We start from the raw sequence: 23,130 nt of genomic DNA, 5'->3' as shown, positions 1-23,130 counted from the left end.
ATGCTTTTAAAACATTCAAGAACTTTCATAAATGGATTGAAAATGATGCACAATCTCATATTGGGTCTATCCGCACTGATAATGGAAAAGAATACACATCAAATGAATTTGAAAACTATCTTCGCCAACACGGGATCAGACATCAAACAAATGTGCCTTATAATCCCCAACAGAATGGTGTAGCTGAAAGAATGAATAGGACAATCTTAAATATGGTACGCTCCGTGATCTTCTTCAAAAATGTAAAAATAATGTTTTGGGCTAATGTTGTTCTATGTGCTGCATATATAAAGAATAGATGTCCATCTAATGCTATCAGAAACAAGACTCCCTATGAAATGTGGTATGGGCACATTCTTTCGATAAAGCATCTCAGGGTTTTTGGTTCCACCTGTTATGCCTTGATACCAAAGGTACATAGAAATAAACTTGGTGCAAGAAGTCGTAAGTGTATCTTCCTGGGGTATTCAAACACCTCCAAAGCATACAGTCTATATGATGAAGTCAATAAAAATTTTGTTGTATCTAGAGATGTAATTTTTCTTGAATCATCCAAAACTGACAATGTTGTTGAGCGGCAACTTGATCGCTTGGATAGATTCGCAAATGCAAAATCGTTTCAAGAATTTGATAATCAGAGTCCACATCTTGAAGGGGGGATTCCTATACTAGAACAACATGTGGAATCTTCTTCTGAAGCACTCTCTCCCCCGCATGAAACTCCAACAACAAAAGATGCTTTAAGTGATGTGATTGATAGAATTGGGAGACTCAATCTTGATTCAGTCCCAACTCAATCAACGAAGCAGCCTGGACCATCTGAGAAAGGTCCTCCAAAGTGGCTGATAAAGACACTTGAAAGTGTTCCTCCTAATGAGGTTGGAAAGACAGGAACTAGAAATTCGAACCGGCAAAATGGAGGTGATGTAGATGACTCTAATTCACCTGTTGATATGGATGTTTCTTATGATTGTGAATTGAATTTGTCTACATATTTTGAACCAACTTCCTTTAAAGAAGTTGCTTCTCATGATGAATGGAAAGAAGCGATGCAAAAGGAGTCTGATGCCCTCATAAAGAATGGCACTTGGAAGTTGGTTGATCCTCCATTATGAACCAAACCAATTGGCCGCAAGTGGGTCTACAAGAACAAGTATAAAGCTGACGGCTCACTTGACAAGCACAAAGTCAGGCTTGTGGCAAAAGGTTTTGCACAGAAGGAAGGGATCGCTTATGAGGAGACTTTTGCCCCAACAACAAAATGGGTTACCATCCAAACACTTTTTTCCCTAGCATCTCAGAACAGTTGGAAAGTCCATCAAATGGATGTAAAAACTGCTTTCTTGAATGGAGATCTAAAAGAGAATGTTTTTATGTCCCAGCCTAAAGGATTTGTGTGAAACGACTTGAACATAAAGTATGCAAACTTGTGAAATCCTTTTATGGCCTCAAACAAGCACCACGAGCCTGGTATGAAAAACTAACTGAGCATCTTCTGAAACTCAATTTCAAACATTATGATCTTGATGATGCAACTTTATTTGTCAAGAAAGTTGGCAAAACAATTGTATATCTTGTGGTGTATGTAGATGATCTTTTGATTACAGGGAACAACGAAAGCTACATTGCATCCATAAAGAAGGAATTGGGGAAAAGTTTTGAAATCACTGATTTGGGCTATGTTCATTACTATCTTGGTATTGAAGTAATTCAACATCCGAAGTCCATATTTCTTTCTCAAAAGAAGTACATTGGAGATCTATTGAACAGGTTTGGCATGACAAAATGCAATCCTCTTACTACTCCAATGGAACAAAACTTAAAGCTCACATCTATTGAAGGAAAAGAATTTGAGGATGCAACAAAGTATAGACAGCTTGTAGGAAGTCTCAACTACCTAACTACTACCATACCAGACATTTCGTTTGTTGTTGGAATCCTCTCTAGGTTTATGCAAAAGCCTTGTGAGGGACATTGGTCTGCTGCAAAAGGAGTTCTAAGGTACTTGAAGGGAACTCAAGACTTTGGAATCAAGTATACACAAGTGGACGACTTCAGCTTGATTGGATACTCTGATTCAAACTTCGATGGAGACAAAGAAACTGGGGTATCTACCTCAGGATATGCTATGAGTCTTGGATCAGGAGCTGTTTCCTGGAGATCACGCAAAAATCAGTTCCAACAGATTCCACAACAGAAGCAGAATACGTGGCAGCAGCTGAGGCAACAAAAGAAATTGTGTGGCTCAGGAAAATTCTTGAATATTTGCAGGTAAAACAAGTACGATCAACTCCACTCATGATTGACAATACCTCTGCAATAAAGTTTGCCAAGAACCCAAAGTTCCATGATCGAACGAAGCACATCAATACTAAATATCATCTGATTTGACATCATGTTGAGGCCAAAACAATCCATCTCCGCCATTGTTCCACGAACGAGCAAATTGCAGACATCTTCACCAAAGTGCTTGGAAGAGAAAAGCTTGAAAGATTCAGAACAATGCTTGGACTCACGAACATCCCTTCAAATTAAGGGGGGGAATGTTGACACCTAATCATCAGGATTGGGTGAATAACTGAAAATGATGTAAATAAATAATAGAGAATACGAATAGTCACCGACAGATGAAATGAACAGTCTCTCCCTCATGTATATAATAAACACCAACCTAAATGAAATAAACGAATTGATTTGGAGTTACTGCCTGGGCTGACAATGTTAAACTAACACATTAAAGAATGTGTCGCTCTTGCACTATTCCTAAGGTACGCATACACCCATTGAGTTCTCCAAATGTAAATCAATCAAAATACAACAAAGGGGCTAGGGGACCATGAACCCTTCATATCACATGAAGCACTCTCATAACTAGGTGAAACATTTTGAAAACAATGAAAACAGAACTTGGACCACAACACCCCATTTACACCCAAATTTGCCACAAACATACTAGAATGCAATGGATGAAGGATTCTCCTCCTCCCACCATTGAAGAGTTGTGTCATGTAACCAACCTAGATCCATCTTAACTTCGGATCTATCAAGCGCCAAGAGGGATCAAATCTCTCGAGGTGAAAGCCCCTTTTTTGAGTGCAAAATTTGAGGAAAAGTTTTCACCTAGAGTGATTTGATCCCTCTCGACGCTTGATAGATCCAGAGTTAAGATGGATCTACGCTGGTTTCAGTCATGTGCAACCAAAGAAAATCTAATGAACATATGATTAATTTTATCAATAATATGTAAATTCATCTAATATTAATATAATTATTTTAAATATGTTAATATGTCTCATATTACTCTGGTCATTTTAATTTTAAATTTTCTTAGTTACCTCAGTTTGTTGAGATGATAAATATTGTTAATAACTTTAATGATGAAAAACAATTAAATAAAAAATGTGAATGTAATAGTGTTAGAATGATAGAAAATGTGAATACAAAGAATATAGTCAATTACAAATAGTCTTCATTGTGATTAATCTCAAAGTATTTTCTTCTATTGTTCTTATTGTCACCCTTGTTACTTTTGTCATATTTTAATATCGATTGTCATCTTTTCATATCGATTATATGAAAAGGACCAGTTAAATTGTAAACCATTTAAATCTTTAGCTCGAGCTATTGTAGTAAACAGTTTACCTTGACTCTCTTTCTCTCCAATATTAATAAGTTGAATTACTTTAACACAAAAATCAATGTAAATTGTCAATAATTTTTTGTGCTTGCATTGAAATCAATGCAAAATGTTAATCCAATCACTTTAAAATTAATATACCATCATACATCCAATTACATCAAATCAAAAATCAACATCTACAGTGAAATCAATATATCTAATGCAAGTAATCAAATAAGATTAGAAAACAACATTTAAACTAAAATCAATGCATCTAATGCAAGCAACCAAATAGGATTAGAAATCAACATTTACACTCAAATCAATGCATCTAGTTTTTAAGCAAATATGATTATAAACCAACATCTAAACTGAAATCAATGCATCTAGTGCAAATAAGAAAATAGGATTATAAACCAACATCTACACTAAAATTAATGCATCTAATGCAAGCAATCGAATAGGATCACCATCTACACTGAAATCAATGCATTTAGTGCAAGCGATCAAATAGGATTAAAAATCATCTACATTGAAATCAATGCATCTAGTGCAAGCAATCAAGTATTATTAGAAATCAACATCTACATTGAGATCAATGCATTTAGTGCAAGCAATCAAATAGGATTAGAAATCGCCATCTACACTAAAATCAATGCATTTAGTGCAAACAATCAAATAGGATTAGAAATCATCTACACTAAAATCAATGCATTTAGTGCAAACAATCAAATAGGATTAGAAATCATCTACATTGCAATCAATGCATCTAGTGCAAGCAATCAAATATCATTAGAAATCAACATCTACACTAAAAGCAATGCATCTAGTGGAAGCAATCAAATAGGATTAGAAATCACCGTCTACATTGAAATCAATGCATTTAGTGCAAGAAATCTTCCCGCTCCCCCCCTCCATCTATATCCATATCTCCTCCATCTATCCTTCTTCGTCTCTTTATCTCAACCTCTCAAACACACATGCTCTCTCACTCCATATCTATCAATCTCTTTGTACCTCCCTCCCTCTCTCCATCTCTCTCTTCTTCCCTCTCCACTTTCCATATATATCTCTAGCTCCCTTTGTCTCTCTATATCACACCCAAAACATACATTGTTTCTCTAATCTATCTATCTATCCCTCCCTCCTCTCTCTCTCTCTCTCTCCCTCTCCCGCTTCTATCTGTCTTCCTTCCTGTTGTCCTCTCTCCATCTTCCTTATCACTCCCTCTCTCTTTCCACCTTTCTCTCCCTATTTCTTTCTTCTTACCTCCCTCTCTCTCCCCCTCCAACTCCATCTCTCTTTCCCTCTCTCTCTCTCCACCCTCACATCCTCTCTCTCTCTCTGTTACTATATCCCTCCCTCTCTCCTCTCTCCTTTCCCCCATTCTCTCCATCTCTCCTTCTTTGTCTCCTTATCTCACCCCCAAACACACACTCTCTCCACCTCTCTCTCTATGTATTTCTTCTTCCCTTTCTCTCTCTCTCCCTTCCTATCCCTCCCTTTCTCTCTCTCTTTGCCTTCCAATCCTCTCTTCCACCATCACTCTCCTCTCTCTCAAGTCATGTCTCTCGTTCTTCTTCTCTCCCCCTTTCTCTCCTACTTCTCTCTCTATCCCTCTCTTCCCTCTAATCCTCTCTCTTCCCCCATTTCTCTCTCTCTTTCTCTCTCCAACTATGTTACTATATCCCTCTCTCCCCCCTCCTCTTTATCTCTCCTTCTTTGTCTCTTTATTTCACCCCTAAACATACACTCCTCTCTCAATCTCTCTCTTATCACTCCCTCTCTCTCTCCCCCTCCAACTCCATCTCGTTATCCCTCCCTCTCTCCTCTCTCACAACTCCTCTATCTCTCCCTTTCTCTCCTACCTTCCTCTCTATTCCCCCATATCTCTCTCTAGTCCAATCCTCTCACTATCTCCCTCCCTCTCTCCTCTATCTCCCCCCTCCATCTTTGTGTCTCCCTCTCCCTCTCTCTCTTCATTACTCCTCTCCTTCTTCAATTTATCTCTTTCCCTTGTCACTCCCCCTATCTCTCCACCTCTATCACTCTGTCTTTGTTCTTCCCTCCCACATATATCTAGAGTTAATATATATTATGATATATTAATATATATTATAATATAAAAAATTACTATTGTATTCATCCAAAGTTATTAAATTTTAATAATATTAATATTATAATATATTAATATGAATATTAAATTTAATAATAATATTAATATTAATCTTTTAATATTAATATTAGGCTTAATAATGTTTTTTTGTATGGTATTAACAATAATTTAGCCCATATGCTTCACCTAAATAAAACTTAATTTTTTGAGTGTTAGTAAGTATAAAGGGTTTGCCGAGTATATATAAAAAGATATTTTATTAATTTACCATATCTCTAGTTTATTTTTATTTATATTTATTTATCATCTATTTTATTAACCATGGTATTTGGCCCATAGGCTTGGTATATAATTAGATGTTGATTTCTAAACCTATTTGATATATTTTTATTTATTTAACATTCTTTTTTATATCTCTTTTATATTTATTTATTTATTTACCATACATATTTTATAAACATGGTAATTTGCCCATGGTATTAATAATTATTTGTCCCATGGCATTTAGCCCATAGGCTTCACTTTTTTTTTCAGTTTTTGTAAATATAAAGAAGTTTATGGAGTAAATATAAAAAGAGATTTTATTTATTTACCATATCTCTAATTTATTTATATTTTTATTTATTTACCATACCTTTAGTTTATTTATAATTTTATTTATTTACCACACGGATGGAATAAATATAAACCAAAATAAGAAAAATAACATACCTCCTTTTTGAGTGTTCGTAAACCTCTTTATATTTTAAATTTATATTGTGTTTATACGTAAGTTTTTAAGTTTTTTAAATAGGGCCTGCATTAAATTAAAAATGTTACATGTTAAATATTAAACATTGCATTTACCTTTACATGTTTATGTGCTTACATGAGATCTACCTCTTTATATTTTGAATTTATATTATGTTTATACATAAGTTTTTTAAATAGGGTCTGCATTAGATTAAAAATGTTACACGTTAAATATTAAACATTGCATTTACCTTTACATGTTTATGTTACATGTTTATGTGCTTATGTGAGATCTACCCCATACTGAGCTATCTATCCCCATACTGAGTTGTAAAGCGCCAATTTATATTGTATTTATACATTAGTTTTTTAAATAGGACCTCCATTAAATTAAAAATGTTACATGTTAAATATTAAACATTGCATTTACCTTTACATGTTTATGTGCTTACATGAGATCTACCCCCAAACTGAGCTATCTACATGACTTATAGTTGTATGCATCTTGCGTGCTGGGCATAGATAACTATAAAGTTCTGGGCATAGATAACTATATAGTTCTATACCACGAGCATATGCAACCTAAAGTTCATTTAACCATATGCAAGCAGTATCGGAGGTATAGATATATGGGACCATGACTATCGGATTCTCCACCACTGAAGGGCTTTGTCATCTAATGTGCTCTCAAAGTATGTGATCCTAAACTTGTATGCATCATCTGTTGAGCATAGATGATTATATAAGTTCTATATCGCGAGCATATGCAACCTATAGTGCATGAAGCCATGATAAAGAAGTACTTGAGGCATAGAAATAATAGGCCATAGCTGTTGGTGTGAGTGCACAAATTAGTTATGGCACACCACACAAAGTTGTGAGATTATCAAAGAAGTCTCTACTTTACCATCAACATATGACCAACGTGTTTACAAGGTGCATAAGGAGAAAGGGGTAGAGGGGTATTCCATTATATAATTAACAAATAATTAACTTCTTAAAAACCACTTTAGCAACTATATCATTGTAAAAAGGTCTTCCATTATATTATATTGGAACTCGAAAACAAATCAACATTACATGGTCTAAACTATTACCATTGATCATTTGTTGAAACTCAAGCCCTTCAAGCTACTCAAATCATTGTATCCAGATTTAAATGTGAAGTAGTTGCACCTTCAGTAAAATGTTACTACATATCGTTTGCATATCATTTCAGACTGGTGTGTGGCCACTTGAGAACTTTGATGGCTAGTTTTTTCAAAGAAAGCCAACACAAATTTTAGCATCCAAGGAATTGTATCTGAAGATTTGTCTGTTGCATGTGTTATAAAACCTCTGTTTATCGTTATTTGAAAATGTATTAAGCTGCATAGAGAATATTTGTCATCTTTGTACAAGTATAAAGTAAATTTTACCATAAAAGACATCTCAAAAAATATCCCATTGCAAACCTTAGACATTATATTTGATTGAATCTTGACATGTAGTACAGAAGAAGCAAGTCAGAGTTGAAAGATAAACTAAGAAAACTTTTCAGAGTCACATTTTCATGTTCTCCCTTGTTGCTAAAATTGCAAATCAAGCCCACCAAAGATTCTTCGCATGCATAACCTTCTAAATTCGCAAAGGAACCATTTTAGATCACCCCACCTAATAAAGAAATTTTATCCAATAACAAGGCTATATCCCAACCAAAAGTCTTGGAAGCATGCTAAAACTATTGTCAATTCATAAATATAAAATTTATTTGCAGCCAGCCAAAGCTGAAAATTCTAGTCTTGTCAAAGCTGACTGCTCACACCATTAAAAATGTAAGAACATTATTTTGGCCATCATTCTCAAGGGACCAATAAACCAGACATGAACATGTCTTTTTATATGTGCGCTCTGATCTCAGGAGAAGCCTGCAAAACCGCAGTGGGAAGCATGTCATGTCAATTCAAATCAAGTGACAGTCATCAGAAAAAAAGGAGAACATGACACAAATCACATGAATCTCACAGATCTTCAAGTATGGAAAGAATGCTTGCCATAGCAAAATGTGTTTTGTTTAGCTCTAATAGTATTTGTTTGGGAGAGATTTCAAAGGCTGGAAGAAAATTGCTCGCTTTTAGGCCGTGAGGAAAGATGAGTCTAGTTTCCCCTTGCAAATCCACTTGACAACCAAATAGATAAGAAAAATCCCAAACAACATATATAATTGATAAGCAACATGGTCTTAATTATGCAAATAGATAGTCCATATATGCAATTAACATTTATGCTTTTTATTATTTTATATAAAGATCCTTGTATGGCAAATAAGCCATCACCAAAATCTAATCTATTTCCCCACAAGTCAACAGAAAAATAGGTGGCATTTATCGTTTAGGAGAGTACCTCCTGCATTTATTAAAGTTATATCCCAATGTAAAAATTTATCACATTGTGAATAGCATATGATAATGTACCAGTTTTAGAAAGGTTTTGATATAAGTAGTCAGAGTGATGCACCCTGCAGTGGGTGCAGCCACAAACACCAGGTGGATCCATCCCTCACCCAAGTGTGGGGTGACATACCCCAGCCTCTCAGGGAACACACCATGCATCATTCAACAACATTTCAGGTGCATCCCCTGTAACAGGAAGATCCCCAATTTGCTATGGGGTTGACAACTGCAATAACGAGTAGATCTGCCTGTTACTACATGGTATAACCTCTAATAGTCATAGCACCATCAGAATGAAATAGAGGAGGCTTAAGATTGGTAAATACTTAAAAAGTACTTTTACTCAAATAACAAACCATTCCTGTATTTGGCTCTGTGGTTAATCCATGAAAGACATGCCACAAAATTTGAGGTCACAGATTGTTTTTTAATAAATCAACTAAAGCACACAAGAACTAGTGACAAAGTTATCAGCTAATCATATCATTCTCACATACCACAAAATTTGGAGTCACGGATTGTTTGTTAATAAATCAACTGAAGCACATAAGTAGTGACAAAGCTAGCAGCTAATAATATCATTCTCACATACTAGGATATCAATTATCTTATTCTCTGCATGACAATAGATGCAGTATATGTTAACTTTTAAGAGTGAAATCTTGGATACCAGAAAAGCTACTATGCTACCACACTTTGGCTAGGTCGGGAGGCTCCATACTTTTTCAACAAGGAATCTGAACCGATCTGAAACTCTTGAACAACAGTCTCCTGGTATTGTTTTTCAACTGACTATATTTGTATAATGATTTTGATTTGGAACTGTCGAAGTTCAGGGCTCATAACTCTATGTTGTCAGGCACCCTCACTCTCACTGTGGCACGTGATGTCCACAACAGCCACTGATGACTTTTCAATCACCTAGTTTATCTGTTTATGATTTGCTCATAGCGATCTTGGTGAGCAAGGCAATTCTCAAATCATCCCCCACAACCAAAAAAGGGATCCAACAAATCTGTCTAGAAGAGGGATGATGAGCAGTAAATGTCCATTAGTCTGTCTTTATGTTACATACATAAACAAAGATAACTAGGAAAGAATAAATATAGGAAATAAATAAACAAATATCAAATAAAATTAAAACAAGATAGACATAATAAATAATATAATAATAAATGGTCATAGCCCTTCATGAAAAGTCACCAAGGTGCCCCCTTAGAATTATTTAGACAGGCAACATCATTATTCATTCATCTTTATACCGATGTTATGTTTATCATCTCAGTAAATATATCGTTGAGGGTCCAAAATATAACTTATTGCCAATGTTGAGGAATATATCAGGAAACTTTAAAAAATACAAAATTAATCAAATTTTCAATTTTTTAAACATCTCAAGCAACAACAACATCAAACAAAAACATTGCTCTATATAAAAATAAAACTGACATATAAGATGTCAACTGGCACATTACACCTCAATACTGAAATAAGATATTTGTCCCAAGTCCTAACAGGATGATAAAAAATCACATCAAAGCAAAAATTAATATATATCGTGAGATGGATCATCATGAGGCATCCAGATACTACAAGGTTACAGCACTAAGGAAAAAATGATTCCATCTAGCTTTTTTACAAACAAAGGCCACTACTATTGGGCTGAACCTGAGGTGGAAGGTACAACTACTAGAGCTGTGGTGGAAGGTGTCAGGGTTAAGGCGAACACTGAAGAGGTATCTTCTGACTCTTCCCCTAGCAACCTGTCTCTGTGAAGGTGGTGGTTGCGACACACTCTCAATCTCCTCCACACGTCTCCATTGGATGTGGAACATCCCCATCTGATTCCCTGATCTGTAAATTACCATGCATATTCCACTGGGACAGTTCATCACAACAGATCTAATAAAATTACTGGAATCTTCACTGTGAATGTTAATTCCTTTTAGATCTCAGATTCTTTAATTATCACTTTTATGCTTAAAATAAATTAGCAGAAAAGCGAGAAATATAGAACAAAAAACAGACACACCCTCCACAATAGACACAAATTTTTCCATTGGAAACCCTTATAGAAAAAAACCCAGCTAGAAGGTGAGGCTGCTCTGCTCTCATTTTCTCCAGTATGGAGATATGCAAGTATAAAAGAAGAGGTACTCTATGGAGTTACTTGAGACCTATGGCCTATAAGGCTGCTACAAAATTTTAACCACCCTTGTTCTGCTCACTAATTTCCCTCTCCCAATTTCTCTATTCAAATATGGAACAAAAAACAACAGCATCAAATGGAAGCCCTACTCCTTTTAGTGGCCCAATATTTAACATATCCTGACAGCCAACTAGGGGTAAGATTTCACACCTCAACCCTAAACTAGACTTACAATTGTGGCCCTTTTGGAGTCTTCTTGAAATTCCACACGTGCCTAGCCCTATATGCATGAGTAATGGGGCTGAGATGGCATCCGCTCATACCATGACTGCCAACCCAATAGGTCAACTTACGGAAGGCATAACTTTTGCATATGAACTCCAGCTGATGTGATTCTTGAACCATTCGAAGTGTAGAGAACACCGCTAGAGGGTCTAGCCCAAGCAACATTTTTTTACCCAAAAAACATCACTCAATACTTCAAAATGACTTTGGAATATTTTGATTCTTGAAACCCAAATCTCCAAATTGGAACCCGCCATTAAAATGACCTTGCTAGCCAGTGTTCCACAGGACACAACCCCCAAGGTGGGGTCCACGCACTTCACACTTCCCATGCACCTAGAACGGGGAGACATCTGGGGAAACGTTTCCCCGGTGTGGGGGACACATTTCCCCAAAAGGGGTGTTTTTGGGTGTCCCATCAATTTTGTCTAATAACCCTTAAAATTTAAATATATTTAAATACCTATATATATATATATAAACAAAAAATAAATTAAAAAAAAAATAAAAATGAAAAGAAAAATACATAACAAATATCAAAACCTAAACTAATTTGCAATCCCTATCTCATTTATTTGACTTACCAAGCTTACCTCTACTCGGCGCTTACCCCATGGTGCTATCCAACTTACTAGTTAATTGTTGCCTTTCCTCCCCCACAATACTCCTTCAATGCTCATTATCCATTTATAATTTCCAGTTTCAGATTTTGAGTCTTGACTTTAAATATCGATGACCTCAAACTAATTCTTTGATTCATCGCTCTTTACTATTTTTGAGTTTGAGTTATAACAATTTTACTATTCCAGTCTTCAGATTTCAATATCTACTATAGTCTTTTTTGGTTAGAACTAATTAGATTCGAGAATGATGAATGATGAATTTAAAGTTTAAATCAATTTAGAATCTAGAATGGTGAATAAGGAATTTAATTTTTAAATCAATGTAAATTCTAGAATGATGAATATGGATCAATGAATTTCATTATTGAATCTCGTGGTGTATCGATGAATGATGAGTATGAATGATGTATGCATCAATATGAATGATGAGTATGGATCAATGTATTTCATTATTTAATTCAATTATGTATGGATCAGTGTATTTATGCTTTAATTATCGAATATGAATATGAATCACACACACACACAGATATATATATATATATATATATAAAAACAAAACAAAAATTTAAAATTTAAAACTGAAAAGAAAAATGCATAACAAATATCAAAACCTAAACTAATTTGCAATCCCTATCTCATTTATTTGACTTACCAAGCTTACCTCTACTCAACTTACCCCATGGTGCTATCCGACTTACTAGTTAATTGTTGCCTTTCCTCCCCTGTAATACTCCTTCAATGCTCATTATCCATTTATAATTTTCAAATTCAAATTTTGAGACTTGAATATTGATGACCTCAAAATAATTCTTTGATTCATCACTCTTTACTATTTTTGAGTTATAATAATTTACTATTCCAGTCTTCAGATTTCAATATCTACTATAGTCTTTTTTGGTTAGTACTAATTAGATTCGAGAATGATGAATGATTAATGATTAATTTAAATTTTAAATCAATTTAGAATCTAGAATGATGAATAATGGATTTAAATTTTAAATCAATGTAAATTCTAGAATGATGAATATGGATCAATGAATTTCATTATTGAATCTCGTGGTGTATCGATCAGTGATGAGTATGAATGATGTATGCATCAGTATGAACGATGAGTATGGATCAATGTATTTATGCTTTAATTATTGAATATGAATATGAATCTCACACACACACACACACACATATATATATATATATCGGTGACCCCCCATCCCCACTAAATTCACCCCTTGTGCATCTCCCTACACCCAAGTCCCCCCCGTCCTGAAGTCTTGGTGGAACATAGTTGCTTGTTGATTCTTCCAATTTTTTCACTTTGTAAGCATCAAGATAGATGACAAATAATACAATGATCCAACACAAATCATACCTCCCTATTTAGAGAAAAGCTTTACTAAATGAGGTAAGGAATTTTTCTCTCTACCTTCTCCTTCGAGTGCCACTTTGATTTGCATGGAAATTGTCCTTTCAAACAATCTACCAAAGTTCAAGCAACCCTTGTCTTGTAGTTCTAGACCTCGTCTGCAAAATTGTGTCCTCTGTCAACTCTACCTGAGCATCTAGTGCTACCCCTCCTCATCATCCAACATGGAAGGCTCATAGAGTTAGAGATTCTCCACATTTGATACTGGGTAAATGCACATGTATGGGGGTAAATTGAGTCTATAGGCATTATCTTCCACCTTTTCCAACATCTCAAAACAACCATACCACATGGCCTTGATCTTACCAGGACCTTGTAGTCTTTCTTTGTTCAAACGTAACCATACCATGTCTCTTAATGAAAATGACTTATATGTTGTGTTGATCATGCCTAGCTTTACATTTTTCCTATGACTTCTTCAGCATCTCATGTACTTGCAAATGGATCTACCTAATCTTCTCAACAAATTATTATGCTCTTAATGCATCTCCTATGAGGTCCTCGCTCACTCCTCCTTATTTATATATAGCATCCAAAGGTGAATGTGGCAAATATCCAAAACAAGCTTCAAAAGGGAACCTACTAGTACAAATGTGCACTACTCCATTATAAGAGTGTTATATATAGATCATACTTCCATCCCAAGTCTTTGAATGCTTCCAATTGTAACCCCTCAAAAGTTGCACCAAAGTCTTGTTGACTAATTATGTCTACCCATCTATTTGTGGATGAAATGTTGTTAACCTCTTCAACATCGTGTCCATCTTCTCCTGCAACGTAATCCAAAAGGCACTAACAAATTTGGTGTCCCTATTTGAAATGATTCTCCTTCGAATCCCAAATGTGCATCGGACTATTTCAGAGAACAAGTTTGTTACTTCTTTCCCTTTGATTGCATTTTTACAAGGGCATGAAAACGCACATCTTGTTGAACCTATCAACTACCACAAACAGGGAGTCATGTCCCTTCCTAGTTGTTGGTAAACTTGCCACAAAACCCATGGAAATGCCTTCTCAATGACAAGTGGGTATTGGTAAGGGATGGTATAAACCTTGCTTCCTGTTAACGAGTTTTTTGGTACCAGGGTCGAAATATGGTTTGGCATGGAACTCCTTGAGTATGAGCCTCCTCAATTCACTGTTGTTTGGCACATAGATCCTATTTTTGAATTTGATCAAGCCCTCTTTTGTGAGGTGATATTCCTCACTCTTCTCTCCCTTGTCCGCTTGTTGTAACTCTTCCTTTATCTGTTGATATTACTCATCATATTGTCCTACATCTATAATTCGTTCCCCAAGGTTAGTTCCATAAGAACTAATGGTCGTTAGATGATTTATTTGCACTTTTCTGCTAAGTGCATCGCCAACCCTGTTTTCCTTGCCCTTTATATATTTGATCTCAAAGTCAAATTCGCTAAGTGTTGCCAGCCACCTAGCTTGCCTCACATTCAATTTAGGCTGGTCAAACAAGTATTTCAATCCTCCATGATCAGTCATTAACGTAAATCTTTTGCTAAGGAGGTAATGTCTCCACATTTTTAATGCATGGATAATAGCAACTAGCTCCAAGTCATGCGTCACATAATTTAGCTCATGTTCATTCAGCTTTCGTGACTCATAGCAAACCACTTGTCCATCCTGCATTAAGACCTCACCGAGTCCTTTGCAAGCATCATTGCAAACTACAAAGTCATTGTCTGAATCGGCAATCCTTAAGACATGCATTAGTGAGAAATTGTTTCAACTGATCAAAGTTGGTTGCATATTCAGTTTTCCTGTTAAGTTTAGGTATGTTATATGCTTAGAGCAATTTATTTCAATTTTCACAGTTAGCTCAATATCTTTTCCAGATTAGCAATCACATCAGCGTAATAGTAAATCGCAGATAGAACATAAACATAAATCGCAGAAGACAAGCCAAGACAAGAGGACACAAGATCTGGCGCTAGCCAGGGACAAACCCCAATGTGGTGAAACCCTTGATCAATTCTTCTTTTATGTTCTTCAATAGTTCAGTGCAAAGAGAGAGAGAATACATATACAACAGAAGTCAACACTTTGACTTATCTAAATAAAGAGCAGAGATCATCTCTAAGAAGATGATACATGATGTAGCTGAACTCAGTTGAAGACATGCTGCTTCAACTGATTCTCCAAGGTGACTCCATCACCATGTTGCACCTATCATTGTGTTGCACCTCATCATCATGATGCACCTCACTGTGTTGCACCATGTTGCACCCATCATCACTATGTTGCATCTCATCATGCTTCACTAATCATGAGTGTACACATCATTGTGCTCAATGTATATTGCAATGTATCATCACTTCAACATGTTGCTTCAATACCTTTTGTTGTTGCACTATTCACATCATGCTCATCATCACCAAGCTATACCTATGTGCTGCTCTGAACTGCATCCATGTTGCCTACAACAGTCATTACATTTATCATGCTTCTTTATGCACCTTATTGCATCATGCTGCCCATGCATCTTGTTGCACTATCACTATGTCTTACTGCAATTTCAGGTCTGCAATATAGTTGTTGTGACTGTGACTGGTTAGGTAGGGCATATTGGCAGCCCCAAAACAATCACCCAAACAGCCCTCCTTAGCTGCGACGTATACTAGGAGTGATGCTCACATGACTTGATCTTGTTCTGGGCATGAACAGCCCTCAATATAGCCTACGTTGCCCTTCAACAGTGAGTACGCCTGCAGCCTAACCACAACAATCTACATTACCTCTCCCAAGGCTTCTCCACCCAAGAACCACCTCAAACAGCCTTGAAACTTATCTTCCCTATCCTGGCCTTCAAGAACAAACCCTCGGCCCTCCAACCAGCACTTCGGACCTTGTTCAACCCATGAAACGGTCCTCCAACCCATGCTGCCCTAGCCTCCCATGTCGTGGCCTCAAATTAGACTTGCAACTAGGGCTAGGGCTTGAACGCACAGCAGTTTAGGGCATATAGTAAACCCTTGTACGACAACGAGGGAGCCTACTTCAATCTCCGTCATAACAACGGTGAGGGTCTCCCTTTGGACAGCGTATTAGACAAGGGTTGTCTTCTATGACAGCAAAGAGGATTAGGGCATGTCTGCTTCTTAATATAACAGCGTCCTAGATCTATGCATAGGGCTTTCATGAGCTAGGGCATCATCCTCTAGGACTGCGTTTTTCCCTTAGAGATTCTTTTTTCCACTAAAACCCAAAACAAGTGGAGAAGAAGAAATCTCAAGAGAGTTTTGTGTCCAAATGACTTGTAAGGCGCTTGTATTTATACTAAAACGTGGAACACAAGTGGGGGCAGTTTGGTTGTTGGCCGACCTTGACGAATTGTCCCATAACACAAATAAATTCATATCTCCATGAATACTTATCGAAATCGGATGATCTTTAGATCAATCCTACACATCTCGATGAGAGGAGTCCAAGAAAAATATCAGCTGCCATAAATAAGATGGCCCACATGGAGTTTGGCCCTAGTTGCCAATTTTAACATGTCCACTCAAATTTCTTCCCCTTTTTTTGTAAGGCGGTGATTGGAAAACCTATCCTAGAGAAATTTTTAATAAATCGCCTATAGTAACCAGCCAATCCCATGAATGATCTTACCTCTGTTACATTCTTTTATGTTGGCCACTCCATTATGGCTTTGATCTTTTTTGGATCCATTGTTATCCCATCCTTGGAGACTGTGTGTCCCAAATAATGGATCTGGGATTGGAAGAAATCACACTTGCTCAATTTTGCATAGAGCTTATGTTCCCTCAATAGCTATAGTATTGTTGCTAAGTATTCTTCATGTTCCTCCTTGGTTCTTAAATACACCAATATGTCATTGACAAAGACAATCACAAATTTATCCAGATAAGGGCACAACATGTTGTTCATTAGGCACATAAAAGTGGCAGGGGTATTTCTAAGCCCAAAGGGCACCACCACAAACTCGTAGTGCTCGTACCTTGTCTGGAAGGTTGTCTTATGGATATCCTCCTCGAGTCCGCATTGATGCGCACTTGATGATATCCTAATCTCAAATCGAATTTGGAGAAGATCATTGCTCCTCTCAACTAATCGAATAAATCAACAATCTGTGGCAAGGAGTATCTATTTTTTATGGTCACCTTATTTAATTGTTTGTAATCAATGCATAATCTAAACGTGCCATCTTTTTTCTTTACAAATAATATTGGTGCTCCCCACAGAGACACACTTGGTCTTATGTAGCCCTTATCAAGCATCTCCTTTAATTGTAATTCCAATTCTACAAACTCGGGAGTACTCATCCTATAGGGTGCCTTAGATGTTGATGTTGCCCCTGGCATTAGCTCGATAGAAAGTCTACCACCCTGTGAGGGGGCAAGTTGGGGATGTCTAGAGGGAATACATTTTGATATAGAACAGGATATCTATCTAGGACCTCACTGTCTTCTTTTCTTGCACTGCTATTAGCTTCTACATTACTAGAAATGTGTACGGAAAGTAGGGTACACCCTTTTCAGTGGCTACATTTAGCTTGCATAGCTTTGATTATTCTCACTGATGTAGGTTCCTTTCGCCTTGTAACATTCTCCTTTCCCCATCCTTGTCTAAGCATTTAATAGCCTTCTTGTAACAATCTACTTTTATCCAATCCATGCCCAGTAGCATGTTAGATGCACCCAAGGGAAGCAGATTAAGGTTGGTTATGGTTGCCATGGCATTGAGTCCGAATGCACACGATGTTACCCATTGCCTTACTCTTTGCTTTGTCCCTGTGGCTAGCTGGACCAGCCACGCTTCCGGATGGGTTTCTCTAGCTGGTTGGTAATGATCTACTAGCTCAGGGCTAATATAACAGTAATTGGAGTGAGGGTCAATTAGAATAGAGACAACTTGGTTACAAATTTTACCTTCCATTTCAATGATGGAGGCATGATCGTCAGCATGTCTGTTGTCCACGACAGCATATATCCTAGGTATACTCTGGGCTACATCTCCCATTGTGTGAGCATCTTGTATCTTGCAAATTTGAGGCTTGGAATCCTTCCATTGTGGGCAATTTATCTTACGATGACTTCCTCCACATGTCCAACATTGCGATGGTTTCTTATCATCTGATCTATTTTTTCCTCTTATAGGTTGATGCACATACCCTTTCGCTACCAGTTTGAACTTTGATTGAGGTCGATCCGTGTTGGTTGAGGTTGCACCTTCCTTTTTACCTGTGGTTTGCATTTTCCTTCCTTTCTTATGCCATCTTTCTTTATTCTTCCTGTTACTTTTTTGGCTTCCAACCACCCTTAAATTATGGCCTACGTCTCTATTGCTCATAGCAATGCTTCAATTTTCTAATGGCATCCTCTAATGTTTGAGGTTCATCAAATTCAATGCGATCCTTGAAAGACCGGGGTAGTCCACTGATAAACCTTTGGACTTTTGCTTTCTCGTCCTTTAGGTAGGGTACATATCACAGCAGCTCTATAAATTTGGTGACGTATTCATCATCCGACATTTGTCCCATCCTGAGCTCATAGAATCCCTTTGCTTTGCTATCCTATATCTCTCTAACAAGTACTTTTTCCGAAAAAGCTCCTCGAATTCACCCCAAGTCAGACCTTCTTCTTGTATATTTTTCACATCTTCCCAGCACATATCAGCTTTTCCATTTAACATGAATGTGGCTACCCTCGCCTTCATGTTCTCAAAATAATTGTGAATCCTGAAGAACTTCCTCATTCCCAACAACCAGGCTTCTGCATCTTCAAATTTCCTCATTTCTCCGTCAAACGTAGGGGGTTTTTCCTTCTTGAACTCTTCCAGCATGTAATTTGCCTCCTTCCTGTTCTAATGATGATAACGCTTCCTTGGAGGGGAATCAAAATGTTGTCTATGTGTACTAACTCAGCACTAAGGGGTACTTACTAGACTACCTCAATTTATTGTATCATCACTTTCCAATCTATGCCTCTTCCTCTAGATAACCGGATTCGTCCTATAGGCCCCACGAATCCTGAATCCATCGTGTCCGACACGATTCTCTCGAGATTCGTGTCCAAAGACCATGACACGTCGAATCCGACTGCGTGTCACGATTTTGGCAGCGTGTCCTGTTTTCCAGGACTCGTTAGGCGGCAAAAGTGACCTGCACGGGTATGAAAAGGCCGCATTTGGTCATTTCAGCCACTCATATTTTCATTTGGCAAGCGTTTTGGCAGCTTAATGATCAAGTCTAGGCCCTAGTATTGATATGTTATTCATGGTAATGTTAAATTCTTAAAGTAAAAGTGACATTCTCCTTAATCTTCATTTTCATCCTTTTACTTAAATTTTTAACATTACCATGAAATGACTCAGGATGTTTGAGAGTGGTTCCGACCTCATTGGATTTCATATGGAGAAAGTAGAATTTTAGATTTCATTCAAAATCCAGCAGACTTATCAGTTTTTCAGGATTTTAGGATTGGGGGATTGCAATGTTTCCATTGAATTTTGTCATGTATTAGGGTATGGAACTCGTATTTAATCAAGAGCACCAATCTCTCTATGTACCTTGATGTTAGTGACATTGGTTGTCGAACTCTTGTATCATGACCCTCCTAAAAATGTACGCATCACTCAAACAAAATCTTGACTTGACATGTTATGCTTGTTCTATCTTATGTTAATGCTTAAAGGGTGATATTAATGACAAAGATCCCTATACAGATACAGAGGTAATGACAAAGATACCTCTGGATATTAATGCTTAGAGGGTGATATTAATGACAAAGATCCTGATTTTCCAACAAGACTAAAAAATCTTGACTTGACATGTTATGCTTGTTCTATCTTATGTTAATGCTTAAAGGGTGATATTAATGACAAAGATCCCTATACAGATACAGAGGTAATGACAAAGATACCTCTGGATATTAATGCTTAGAGGGTGATATTAATGACAAAGATCCCGATTTTCCAACAAGACTAAAAAATTAGACATTTCTCCTGGTGGCAAGAGGGCCAAGCATAAGAAATAGATAATAGATTGAAATGTATTTTAATTTTGTATGTACTATGCATGCTAATAGCTATAGATGAAGATCTATATTTGAAATCAATAAATTTGTATCATTATTAAAATTTGTGTAAGAAATATCTAATTTTTAATATATATATATATATTAATAAAATAATATATAACGAATCCTACGTGTCCTATTCCAGGGGGTCAACGTGTCCGAATCCGACACCACGAATCCCGAATCCTACGAATCCCGAATCCCCGTGTTAGGTGACTTAGCTCTTCCTAGATCGACTTCCATCTGCTCCATTTGTCTCTTCCTTCGCTTCCCTATATCTCTGTTTATTTCTAAGACCAACTCCTAGTCCATATTGTCCTTGCCTCTGTAATTTTGAAAGGCTCTGTAAGATAGCAACATTGACTTCTTCTTGCCTTTCTTGGGCCTTGACCAATCTTTCGTTGTTGGCTTTCTAACTTCTTAGCTTTGCCTTGACACTCCTTACGGTCTACTCAATCGGGGGAGTCTCCCTCTCCATGTTGCTCAGCTGACCTCTCCCATCCGTTACATCAGATAAAGGTGCATCTTCTAGACTTATAGTTGTTAATATTGTTGCAGAGTGTAACTAGGTTCGGTCTTCATAATGACATGTAATTATGATTTAATATAATGAGATGTAAATAGGAAAAATGAAATTATTATATTGACTTGCTTCATGGGTTTCATGAGCAAGGGATTTTGTTTTTGAGTCAAGACTCCCATTGAGAGTCTTTAGGATTTATTTGTCATCTAGTCATAAAATGTAAGAGTCATTGTCATGTAAATGAAGTCATGTTACACTTTGTAAAAGGTCAATATTGCCTATGTAAAGTATCCTCCAAGAACTTGTCACCAAACCTCTTCAAGTTGGCCTACAAACAATGAAGAAGCTGCTAGATCAAGTCGACCTAACTCCAGTTGTCAAGTCAGCCTAAAGATCCAGTGAAGAAGTGTATATATAGAGGAACTCGGCCTCATTTAGAGATAAACAATTCGGATAAGCAATTCGATCTGATTTCAGCGAAGAAAAGTGCAGAAGGAAGTGCGAAGAAGAAGCAGTGAAAAGGGTTTTCTCTAGGGTTACAAAAGTCACTCTTTTAGGGCAACGAAGAAGGTTCTTTTGGGGCAGCGAAGAAGGGATCTTCTGGATCAGCGAAGAAGGCAGTAGATAGGATTCTTCTGGGCACACAAAGAAGGATTCTTCTGGGACTTGCGAAGTATGGTTTCTTCTGGGATAGTGAAGGAAGAAATATTCTGGGGCAGCAAAGGAAAGACTCTTCTGGGTAATCGAAGTAGAGACCGAGATTCTCTAGGGAAGTTGTGAAGGTGCAGCAAAAAAGGATAGAGATCAAGTTTCTCTAGAAGGAGCCCAAAAGAAGCAGTTCTAGATCAAGAAAGGCGAAGGAAGGGAGGCAGAGCATCAAGGTTCTTGAGAGGATACTAGGGTCAAGGGTATGTGCCAAGGTCTTCGTACTTATCAATTGAAGATCTAGAAGAAGAATTTTGATCGAGTTTTCCTCTCAAGAGGTGAGAGGTTTTGGCCAGGTTAGAGAAGCCTACATATTGTATCACTTGTCTTTTATTATGCATTTTGGTAATTGTCTTGATGAAAGAACACATTAATAGGCTAACGAAGAAAAGACTATAAGATAAGAAGTAAAAGTGCATCACAAGCAATTATCAAGCAGAGAAATTGTTAACTTTGAATGCCCTAGATTTTTCAACAAATACTAACTTGCATACGTATATATACATTTTAATCCATTAATATACTTTTATTATTTTCAACTCGAGGCCCAGTGCTAAAACTTGGCGCTCTGATACCACTTGCAACACACCCCCTTGAGGTGAAACACACCCTCTGAATTTGTTTTTTGTGTCTGACAGGGTTGTATGGCAAACCTTCCTCTATAATCTAAGGTATGTGTTCTTAAATTCTCTTTCCTCTGTGAGTGTATCTATCAATAATTATAACAATGCAGTGGTCCCTGTTCTCCCTGAGTCGTGATCCATTGGACTTGTTCAGAGAAAGGTTACCCACACTATCATCGTGGAATTGTTCTCATGGTCCTCAAGTTCTAACTACTCAACCTGTTGTGATGACTATATTTACATATGGCAAAGTCCTTTTGGTAAAACCCTTAATTACACAGGAACCGTTCTCGACATGTAGGGAACCCATTCCAGCGGTTCCCGTGTTCCCGGGAGCTTTGGAACAAGACCAAAATATTCCCTTTTCTTACGGAACGGAAACTGGAGCGACGACGCGTTTATGGCACGTAGAAGAGTTTGATCTAGGAATGCGAGAGCAGGGATTTCAACGTTCCCAACTTATTATGTTTTGGACTCCGATTAGACACTCGCTCTCAATATTATGCTTTGTTTCCATATTCATATTAATCAATTCCTTCACAGTGCAGCGAATTTCAGGCACGTAAGACATGTTGATTCTCTATTTGTATATGACAACCTGGTCAGCCAACTGAGACGACCCTCCCTTCAAGGACGCACCGCACCTTAATCTTCTCCAAAGATGTGTGTTCACAAAGCCCCCTCAATTTGGTTCCAATTTAAAAAATTATAATAATATATAGCGATGATATATATCCCCTACGCTGTCACCCGGATTGTACACCATGAATAAATTGTGTGTCTCCACATCGTCTCGACGTTGTAATTGCGCCCAAGGCAATGAACAATGTATGGAGAGTCCATAT

The 23,130-nt window shown here is 37.1% G+C and overlaps 1 protein-coding gene across 1 annotated transcript in view; it reads right to left on the bottom strand.

Moving 5' to 3' along the window:
* Positions 1-7,906: 7,906 nt before the first annotated feature.
* LOC149249197 (NADH dehydrogenase ubiquinone 1 beta subcomplex subunit) overlaps positions 7,907-23,130 on the bottom strand; it is a 30,339-nt gene continuing 15,115 nt past the window's right edge. The window contains exon 4 of the mRNA XM_089458650.1: positions 7,907-8,374. The gene's annotated coding sequence lies outside the window, so the exon portion shown is untranslated. The remainder of the gene's footprint in view (positions 8,375-23,130) is intronic.

This window comes from Pinus tabuliformis, chromosome 7, assembly GCF_031772625.1.
Source record: "Pinus tabuliformis cultivar Carrire ecotype Pingquan chromosome 7, CPIR1, whole genome shotgun sequence".
In the NCBI taxonomy this organism is placed as follows: domain Eukaryota; kingdom Viridiplantae; phylum Streptophyta; class Pinopsida; order Pinales; family Pinaceae; genus Pinus; species Pinus tabuliformis.
The sequence above is the reverse complement of the archived record's forward strand: the minus strand, read 5'-3'. Positions and strand labels throughout refer to the sequence as shown.